Consider the following 11,389-nt stretch of genomic DNA (forward strand, 5'->3'; position numbering starts at 1 on the left):
TATCAGAATATTGCTGTCGGGTTATTATCTATCTCGATGAAACCAGGATCGAGAGACAAAGTGTTCCTCATGTGGATAAACACTGCATTCATGCATGATCATAATAACTTGTGTTTTATTTTGCAGGTATCAGTTCTAACGTGCTTGATTGTTTCAGGAATCATTGCTTGCGCTCGTAGAGTTGTACCTTTGCACTCAACCCATCCTCACAGATACTTCACGAGACGCAATACTCCCAGACTGATGGATCTTCCTAATACAGATATCCTCGAGTTGAAGGACAAGATGAACGAGCTGATCAACATCATGCAAGGTTTTGCAGTTGGTCAGAAAGCTCTAGCTGACAAAGTCGAGAAGCTCGAGCGGGCTTCAGCGGCAAATAGTGGTGTGAACCTGGATGGTGTCTCCAACCAGGGGCTGGGTGGTTCCAGAGACGGTGGAAAGAGAACGACCGTGGGTATAGTGAACAATGCTGGTTTTGGTGCTGCTGGGGGTCAACCGGGTCAGAATTTGAAAGACAGTCTACTCCCGCCTTTCTTCGGGGTTGATGATGACAGAGAGGAAGACCGGGAGGCTGATCAGTTTTCCATGCACAACGAACCGTTTGGCCAGTATGGTGCCCAACCACAGAATAAAGAGATTCAGCTGCTGGCTGAGAAGATCCGAGCTTTGGAGAGCTATGCCACTCCTGGGGTGGTCAACATGTCAAACATGGGGCTAGTGGAGGGGATTGTGATCCCGCAGAAATTTAAAGCGCCCACATTTGATAGGTACAATGGGAGTTCCTGCCCCGAGACTCATCTGCAGGCGTTTGTCCGAAAGATCTCTGCATACACCATGGACCAAAAGTTGTGGATGTACTTCTTCCAGGACATTATTACGGGATAAAAGACCTCCACTGACTCCCCTCAACAGGACATCCTAATAGCAAGTTCCCAGTCTCGGGGTCCTCGGATTGATCAGTGAGAATGCACCCACCAAAGCTAACATAATCACGTCTCGGAGGAGAGGCCTTGACTGAGTTCTCGGGAAATGGTCACCAGAGTCGACGATTTCTAGAGGAACATCTGCCATTATGGAACACCCATAGGACAGAATACATCCAAAAGAAACCTCGTCTGGATGTGGGTCTTCATGAACGACTTAACGTAGCAACACGCCACGCAAGCCTCATGACTATCCACTCTAAAACCTGTGTGTACACTCAAGCCTGGGTAATGGGCTTATCTCTCATAGAACACCCCATCCCAACAAACAAACAAACCAACAGCAGAGCCAACAGATATAGCAATGATATGTACACAATGCAATGAAGCAGGTAAATGCTGAAAAATAAATAACTGTACAAAAGAATGAACACCCAATAAACAAACAACCTACAAAAGCTAGGAGGGACTCGCTCAGGGAAACCAGGGTCCCCAGCAGAGTCGCCAGTTGTCGCAGCCTAAAAAAGGAGATGCGAAAAAAAACTGGCGAGAAAGAAATGACAGAAGAGTCGCCACCGTGCGTTATTTATCCCAAAGGAGGGAAAGGAAACGCTCGAAGTAAACCTGGAAAAGGGAAAGGAAAAGACAAGGTCTCGCAACCAAATCTTGGGTTCGGGAGTCGATTATGCGAAGGGAAGATATTAGCACCCCTACGCATCCGTAGTACTCTACGGGATCCACTCTTGTTGTTCTTGTCTAAAGGGCGTGGGTTTATCTAATGTACTATCTACTAAAAGAAGGGTCAAAAGAATATGACTCGCACGGATGTCACATCCACTGCATACGTATCTCATCTGAATATGAGAATCAGAGTCTTCGTAGCTCGGCTACCTATGGGTTAAAGAGGAGTGTGCTCGCTAAGACATCGCGTCTTATGCCTACGTATCTCATCTGGAATGAGAATCAGAGAAAACCGTAGTTCGGCTAACAACGGGTTAAGGGTTGTGTTTTTTAGATGAACGACGTTACTACGCAATCTACCGGATGCTCGACCTTTGGAGACTTACTCGCCTGTAGTAGAAGGAGTTAACGTGTTCTTAGGAGAAGAAAAATCAATGAGTTTGTTTGGGTTTTAGGAATGCTCATGCAAAAAAGGAAGTCCTAGACGAAGGAACAGTGCTACCTTAATTGACATGCAAACGAGAGACTATACGAAGCCTAACAATCCTATGGGGAGACGATCACACCATACAAAACAAACATGCATAAAGTAAAATGCCACAAATGGGGCTCAAACCTACATGGGTAGGGCTTTAGTCAAGAGGGGTCATATCAACCTCGACAAATAAGCCATGGAATAGGTAATCAAATGGGCTCTTAACCACTGACATTGAACGTCAGGGTGAGCAGATCAAAAGGGTAATGAGGATAAGACCTCATTGCTCTTAACCCTGGACAAGGTGAGCACATGACAAAAAGTGGGGATTCAGAAAGGTGGAACCCTCTCCACTGACTGACCGGACAAAAGATCTTGGGCTTTTGTTCTGAAGCATCGACACGTAGTGCGAGCATAAAGCACGACACACTGAATAACGGGGGATTGATTACTAATCCCTTTTATCCGTCAATTGCCTCTTCGTGGAGGTCTTTAGCACTGGTGCCTCCTTTTGGAGGTCTTTGGGCACAAAAGTAAACAAACAAAAGAAAACATTGCCTCCTATCGAGGTCTTCCAGCTAAGAAAGTGGTAAAATGCGGGAAAGATAAAGGGATCAAGAGGTCTACCACACAGATAAAGATCCGAAGTAATAACAGCTAAAGAAATAAGAAACCCAGAGATCTCTCGAGCTGGCACCATCAAAGAAAGCAAGTCAATACAGGTAATCGGAATAAATCTCCAAATGATATCCCACAAATAAAGTGAAATGCCAAGCAAGCTATCCTTTCAGGAGTCATGTGAGCCCTCACAAAAAACTCAACAAACAGGTTAGAGTGACAAGATGGGGTGCAATCAAGAGTTTCCCCAAATCAAAATGTAACCACATGAATCATGCCATTAAAATTCACAAAAAGAGCTCACAAAAAGTAACCAAGTGTAGGAGGCCTAAACCTCTTGTCAAACACATGCATCAAAAGGGTATCAAAATTCAAAGTCAGGGGGCAAGGATCCACACATCAAGATATGACATACATACTAAAACATGTGCCCACATGCAAAATCTAACGATACCCACTCTTCCAAATTCACCCATAATACCTCATACATTCAGAAATTTCAGGTTGAAAGTATAAAGTAGTGGAAATAGGGCATACCTGATTGGGGAGGATCGATTGAAATTGAATTGCACCGTTGGCTTTACAGAACAATCTTAGGGTTTATATGAGAGGGAATTGGTTCTTTGCAGATGAGTTCCCTTCAGTCTCTGGAGGTTGCTCTGAATTAGTTAGAATCTCTCTAGGGTTTTTCCACTGAAACTTTGAATTTATAACCTGATTTTCGTGGCTTTGTGGGCTCAAATGAGAGAGGTCCAAGTCCAAGATTTTTCTGTTATATTTTATTTATTTATTTATTTATTTATTTATGTTTTTTTTTTCGTTTTTCATTTTTTTCTTCGTTTTTTTCGTTTTTTTTTCAAAACGCGTGGGCTTCGCCTAGCGAGCATGACAATTCAAGACATTCCTCTGAGCGTAGGTGATTCTGGTGGCTTTTCTTGGGACTCGCTAGGCGACCCATTCTGCTCGCCTAGCGAGCATGACAGCTCATGAACAAACTTTTACTCCTTCAAGATTAACGTTTTGACTGATGAATATACCCCATTTGAACATGTTGGAAGTATCTCAAGTCATTCCCTTGTGTTGACTGATCACCCAGATAGGACCCACAAAGTGTCTTGGATGATATTCAAGCTTCTTGGATCTAATTTCGATTGACATGATGAAATGCAATATGAAATGTTAAATGACCTAAAAATGAATGCATGAATGAGGGGGGCAAATTTTGAGGTATTATAATGATCATACAAATCATCATACAAAAGTCAAATTGAATGAAAATTTAATCTAAAATCTAATCATGGTAAAATCAACTATTAACCATATTAATCAAAATAAAAATCCACAAAAAGAAATATCAAGACCTAATGATTAAAATTCTAATAATGACAAAGTTAATCAAATGAATTAATTCTGGAAAATCAAAAACTAAGGGCCAGTTTGTTTTAGCTTTAAAAAAAATAGATTTTTTCTTTGTATTTTTGAAAATGGATTCTACAAAAATGTTTTTCAAAATATTACAAGTTTTTCTAAATTTATTTTTTATAAATTACAAGATTGAATTGTTCATTCTATAACATAGATATACATTATTGAAGATCAAAACATAGTGAAAATCATAATTTTTCCAAAAAGTTATATCTTAAAAATGATTTTTATGAAAAGCTATTTGAAATAGCTTTAAAATTAAGTGATTTTTTGAAATTTTGATATCCAAAAAAAGTTTCGATAAAATGATAAAATACCTAAAATAACATTAATAACTATTCAAACCAAATTTTCATTTGAAACTTTTATGAAAAGTTTCTTTGTAAAGTTTTTTTACACTAAAATATGTAACACTATAAAAATCATTTTTAAAAAAAGTCAAAACAAACGGGCCCTAAATCTAATCTAAAAAATTGGTTAAACCTAATTTCTAAGTAATCACCTAATTAAACCTAATTAAGGATCAAACTAATTAATCAATATCTAAAATCTAAAATCAAGACATTTTCTAATTCTAACCATGATCAAAAAATTCAGGAGCATGATTAATCAAAAATTAAACAAGATCAAAATAACTTAATAATAATTAAGCATAGACTAATGAGGATTAACACCATGGGCTAGGTGGTTAAGAATAGAAGGGAGGTGTATGGATAGAAGTGATTCCCAAGCCCTAAAATATGTTTGGACAAAAAGCCCAATTGCTCAACCCAAGCCTCATGTTTACCTTATCTTCATTCAGAGCTTCAAGCCGAAGAAACTCTCATGAATGCAAACTCACATGAATGTCGCATCATACCGAAGCTTCTCTTCGTCACCAATATTGCCTCGTCTCCGAAATCATCCAGACATCAAAATCTCGTTTCAATCTCATTCATGTATCCCAGATTAAAAACAGAAAGGATTCACTCGTATCACATGCAAATTCTCTTCGGATTCCATTTGATCTCGCGCTCACAACCAAGAAAATTTTCATCATTGCATTGTTGATGTTTGATGGCATTGTAATGCGATGAAGGAATGAGATTCATATCGACTCGTCGTTGCTTTATGATGTCGAGTAATGAAGAATTAAGATGATGTTCTTCGCGTAGTGTTGTTGATTGGATGAGTACGTTTGATTTCCTCTGTTGCAAATTGGTATGCTTCCTCTTCCTTTTTAGATTCCTAGCTTTCCCTTCTCCTTCTTCGTTTTCTCTTCTTATTCAAGTCTGTTAGAAACTTCTGCTTTGAATTTGTTGTGAAGTTTGTTCTCGGATCGTTTCTGTTTGAGGAGTTTGTTCTGGAGATTGTTGGACTGAGAGGTCGAGGGCCTTTTTGCAGGTCTTGTTGAAGAGTCGAAGAGGATGAGCGCTGGTTCTCCGGTTGATGGGTGATTTTGTTATGCCCTTTGGAGGAGGGAGGTTGGGAATTCGGTTAAAGGTTTGACGTTGGAAAAAGGTTCAATTTTCTGTTATTTTTGCAGGTTGAATCCTGAAGAAGATTGGAGAGGTTATGTTATGAGGAGTTTGTTAAGAGTTCTTTGAAGGTTGAGGGTGAACCCCTTTAGAGAGGTTTTTTCGATGGATGGGTGAAGTTCTTGATATAGCAGGTTTCCTTTGAAGGATTTTGTTGAAGTGAGGGTGAAGGTGAGGGAGTTGTTTAGAATCGGTTAGAGACTTTTTTCTGTTAGAGGCGTTTTGAAAGGCTTCTGCTAGTTGGTTGTAGGCGGTTAGTACGGAGGTTTTTGTTAGAGGAAAAAATCGGTTCAGTTGGGATATTCGAGGAGGTTAATTGGGAATGTGAAGATTAGATCAAAATTGGTCAGGAGAGGTTTTATTCAATTTTGTTATGTCATTTGGAAATTGGTTATGGTTTGTTAGGAAACAGTTAGGTTAGTTAGTAGGAATTATTGGAGGAATCCGTTAGTGAAAATGAAGATAAGTGAGTTAGTTGCAAAAAAAATCTGTTAGTGAAGTCAGTTTTGAATGAGGGAAGTTAGAAGCTGAAGTTGGATGGAGTTATGGGGTTTTTGTTTGTTAAAGTTCTGTTTCCATGTTTGTTGAAGTTTTTGGAAGGGTTGAAGCAGGGTGTTGAAAGGAGTTGAAGGTTGTGAAGTTTTTTTCTTCAGTTAGTTCAAGAGGGTATGTCCGTTATATTAACGGTTATGTTTTCCCATTTTATGCAGGTATTTTGTAGTGGTTTGTACAGGTTCATAATTTGCTTCTCTACAGGATGAAGTAGGATGTTTATAGGAAATGCTCATGCTCAATGTATTGTGGCTTGGTCTGCAGAATTAATACCTGCAATGGACGCTTGACCATAACTTGCTTCAGCAGGAACATTTGGATTGTTTAGACCAGGCAAGACACTCCTTTGTTGATACTGTGACGGCGAGAAACCAACTTGACTTCCATTTGAACTCAGTTTCCTCCACCTTTGGCATTGCTGTTTTAAAATCTTGTTGGTTTTCAAAAGGCTGATTATATAGTTCCTGTTTGTTCTGGTAATCTTGAAAGGGTTGTGGTGAGGATTTAGATTGAGAGAGAGTTTGTCGGTTCTTTGGAAAGGTTCTGGTGTAAGTCTCGGAGTTGTGTGGAAGGTAATGGAGATTAGAGGAAAAATCTTCTCGAGTTCTGTTTGATGGAGAGCTGTGATAAATATGGAATAGATACAATGGTTGATCCATTCAACCTGCCAGAGACTTTTCCAGATGTGCATGAAAAAAGGAAAAAGAGTCTTGTGAAGAAGGATCTTCAAGACCGCAAAAGAAGAAGAAGAAGAAAAAGGTTGCTACAATTTTGGATGAAGATGAGGTGCCCCCTCGGTGAGCTCTAAAAAGAAATGCTTTTGAAGGAAACTTTTGATGTCATTCCTAGTAGTCTTCCAAAGCCTCTGACACTCCCATTCCTAGTAATCTTCCTAAGGCCATAAATCTTTTTATTTATGATTCTCATGTTTGTGAAAGTGTCTTACCAACACAACCATCTGCATCTACATCTCCATCTCCATCTCAGAACAATCCTTCTATTCCACAACTTCCTCCCACAAAATTAACTGTTTTAGAATCTGTTATAGAAACTCCTAAAGTTTCTAAAACTCAGTCACAATAACAACAGATAGCACAAACACCGTCTCCTTCACAGTTACTTTCATCACGCATTCCACCTCCATCTATTATTGTTTGTTCTCCCTAACAAACTAATCCAAATGAGCCACCCAGAACATCTCCTATGAGAGATTCTAGTAACCAAGAGTCTGAGGGCACTCCCGAAGGCTTCTTCAACTTTGAACCAGAACACATTGTGTCAGATTCTGAGGATGAACAAAATTAAAACCCCCATTCTCTTGATATTCCCAAAGTCTATGGCCCTGACCCTAACCCAAACATAGTTGATTTTTCCATCAGATATCCCAGTCAACCAAAACCTAAAGAGCCTAACGTTGGTAAGATTATAAGGAAATTTGAATAAAATTCTAAAAGGTACCTTCACGCTGCAATGGGGATTGGTTTTCTATCCTTTAATCCAGAAGAAACTGATTCGCCTGGGAAGCCTGTCAGAGATGTTTTAATTCCAAGATTTCGAAGTTGAAGAACTTTAGACATAAAGTTTCTGAACGAAACTTCCATTCATGGTTTGCACCTGTAATGGGAGCTGTAGCGGGGTATTCGTTACCTTTAGGTTTATTGACTAAACCAAAAGTAAACATACAATTCGAGTCGCCACCGCACTTTTATTTATCCAAAGGAAAGGTTAAAAAGCGAATAAAAATCAAGTAAGAAGTTTTATAAAATCAAAAACTAATAAAAATGTCAGAGATCTAGGTAAGGGGGTTGGTTATGAAATGGGAAGGTTTTAAGCATCCAAAACATCCTTAGTACTCTAAGGGAGCCCTTTTTGCAAATGTGTGTTGTAGGTTGGTATTTGTGAAAATATATGCAAAAGATTGGGGGGATTGAGAAGAGAATATTATATTTACAATTTTGTTGTTTGAATGGATGAACCCATTGCCTACGTATCATCACAAAGGTAAGATCAAAACCTCGTAGTTCGGGGTAAAAATCTCAAAAGATTGGTGAATTGATTTGATCAAAAGTCTTAATGTCTTTTGTTATCAAAGGGAGAAAACTCAACCTAAACCAACAATCCACCATGTGAGGAGAGCTTCAACATACTAGTGATGGATTAACCATATAACAAGTATGGAAGACTTATAGTCCAATCACTAAGGATAAGGTGAGGTTTACATCAACCACTATGATAACTCAAACCTATGACTAATGTTTATGAAAAGTTTTCAACAAAGGTGGCCATCGGAATCACAAAATCAACTTTAAGTGAGTTATATTTACAAGTTAGATTTATTTACAAAATGAAGTCAAAGTTGAATTAATGTTTATTCACAATGACTATTAATGAAAAGATTTTTGAAAAATCAAAGGCATAAGGCCTAGGTTTCTAATTTGAAACAAAGTTAAAGTTTGCATATAAATAAGTTTGGCTTGGGTTAGAGTGGAGAGAAAAAGAGAAGGGCTAGTCCTAAAGCATGAAAAGATAAGAGAAGAAATAAAACCCTTGGAGTTCATTTTCTTGAGATCATAGAGATGATTCAAAATGCTCCTTTCCTTTGGACTTAGCAATCACTCAAGCAATCACATAATATTTGGATTCAAGCTCCTATGATCCCCATTTGGCTTGTCTCTCTTAACTTGGCTACTCATGACAATGGTCCTTCTTGAAGGAGAATTGCGGTCCAAAACGCAGCGGAAATTAAAATTTTCTCCTTTAGAGATCCTTACGAATGGTCATGATCAGTGATAGAATACTTACCTCTTGTGACGACTGAAACCTTTGGTGCAGATCTCTTGTGACAATCAAAACCTTTGATGCAGATCCACGGAGCGATCACGAACGTTGAACGATGACAACGTCTCTACTCAGTCCACACGAACGTGTTCCTTCAATCTCAGTGCTAGCTGGTACGAATGAAGGCTTTGAGTGAGAGAGAGAGAGAGAGTGAAAACGAAAAGAATGCAACCGCAAACTTTTGCTTCTGCACAAGGGTTCTATTTATAGAACCACTTGTGTGGGCTTCAAGCTAAAAACCCACTTAAGTGTATTTTGGCCCATATCTTATAATATGCCCAAAATCACTTAAGCTCATGGTACCTTACCATATTTCGTATTCTACTCAAGTACATCGTACCTTACGATGCTCTATAACTCACTTAAGGGCACCGTACCTTACGGTATTCCTTAGTTACTCTATCTCTCATCAATCCGTCCTTTATGTGTGACCCTGTAGGTTTACGTGACGTTGGCAATTATATTAAATCACGAATTTAACATAATAAACAGTGAGCGGTATCTAGCAACACATCACTGCTACCCAAGACACGAAAATGTCATGTGATCTGACAATTCCTTCTGTGATAATACTTATGTGTATAATTACCATTTTGCCCTTATGTCTATATTGAACACAAGGCATAGACCGTGTCATCCTTGTCCAGTTCAATATTGGGCCCATAGACATTTATCCTGTTATGCAGGATGGGCAAATTCCATCTAGGTCACTCATGTCCCTCAGCATGCTTTGTGGAGTACCCATCAACTGTCTTTATGGTTATCCAGTTACGGACAACGTTGGATCAGCAATAAAGCACTCGACTCTACATCTAGGATCCATAGTGGTTTCAGGTCGAAGAGTGGAATACACTATTATCACCATGAGAATAACTTATGACACCTTGCATAACTTTCTATATAGTATTCTCATAGCGGGTCAATCCGGTATAAATATTACTCCTAATATTCATACCTATGTTTAAGACTTGATAACTCTTTATCCATGATCCATGAGATGTGATCATCAGTCTACAAACATAATAGTCTTAATGCTTTAATGTTATCCCACTTCACACTAAAGCTCGACTACGGATACTTTAAGAATAGTGTCCTTATGTTTAATGTGATCTCATGATTGAGTCATACTTGATACATTAAACAGACTAACTATTCTAGGGACTTTATTAAACAAACGTAATAAAGAAAAAGTCTTTTATTATTAATAAATAATTCGATACAAGTACCAAAAGTATTGGCCTCTAGGGCTTACACCAACACTTCTTACTATCTCAAGATGGAATCCCTATCACACAAGAACAAACATCAAAAAGTTCACAACACAATAAGAAGAATGGACAAAGAAAGAGTTTTGGAATAGGGGTCCTTTGAAGTCAACTTTCAAATTTAGCATTCTAAAGGAATGAGGCCTAGTTGCTCTTTAACAAATTTAGCATTCTAAAGACATGAGGCATATTTGCTCTTGAACTCCTTTAAGCATAGGTATTGTCCTAATTCTAAGTCCTTTCTCCTTTTTGCATTGGATTCATACAAACAAACACAAGGAAAACACAAGGCAACAATATATTTATATACAATAATGAGCTCAAATGAGCAAAAGGAAAATAGCATAAACATAAAATGTGTGCTCAAGTCAGCAAAGGGAAAAATAATATGAATAAATGAGAAAGAAAAGTAAATTGCATTGAAGTAAATTGCAAGAAATTAAATGCTCAAATTAAAATTAGTAGTTAGTAGTTATTGTTAGTGTGTCATAAGATAATTTAGCGCTATGTTAAGCAATCGTAAGTGGACTAATGTAGTAGTCACACCTATCTGAGGCCGGTCAATAAAACTATAGGCAAATAAACACAAATTAGAGATCATGACTAGTAAGCCAAACTCCTACAACTTGCCATGCCAAAATAAAAGATGAAAGTCTTGTATAGACTTTAGGTTTTTTGCTTGACCAAGAAGCAAGCTATCTTGGACACAAAGCAACTCAATTGATCATGGATCAAGTTGAGTTTGATTTGGATCAAAGAAGGTTAAACCTCTCATATATCAAGACCAACCATAAGATATTAACTCATTGGCCACAATAAAAAGAAGTGAGATGAAGATGAAATGAATAAAAGGAGAATTCAAATGTCAAATACAATGATCAAATATGAATCAAATCATCATCAACCAATGTAAAACAAAAGAGAAATGAAGATTAGAAGTCAACAAGTCAAACACATTTTTTGGTATTTTTGAAATTAAAATAAATGCAAAATTAAAATGGACAAAATATGGTTAAACCTCAAATTCAATTCAAATCAACTTCAACAAGTCCAATTAAATTCTCACAGGTCTAACATGGTCAAACAAGATTT

The sequence above is a fragment of the Lathyrus oleraceus genome, chromosome 1, assembly GCF_024323335.1.
Source record: "Lathyrus oleraceus cultivar Zhongwan6 chromosome 1, CAAS_Psat_ZW6_1.0, whole genome shotgun sequence".
Taxonomy (NCBI): Eukaryota; Viridiplantae; Streptophyta; class Magnoliopsida; order Fabales; family Fabaceae; genus Lathyrus; species Lathyrus oleraceus.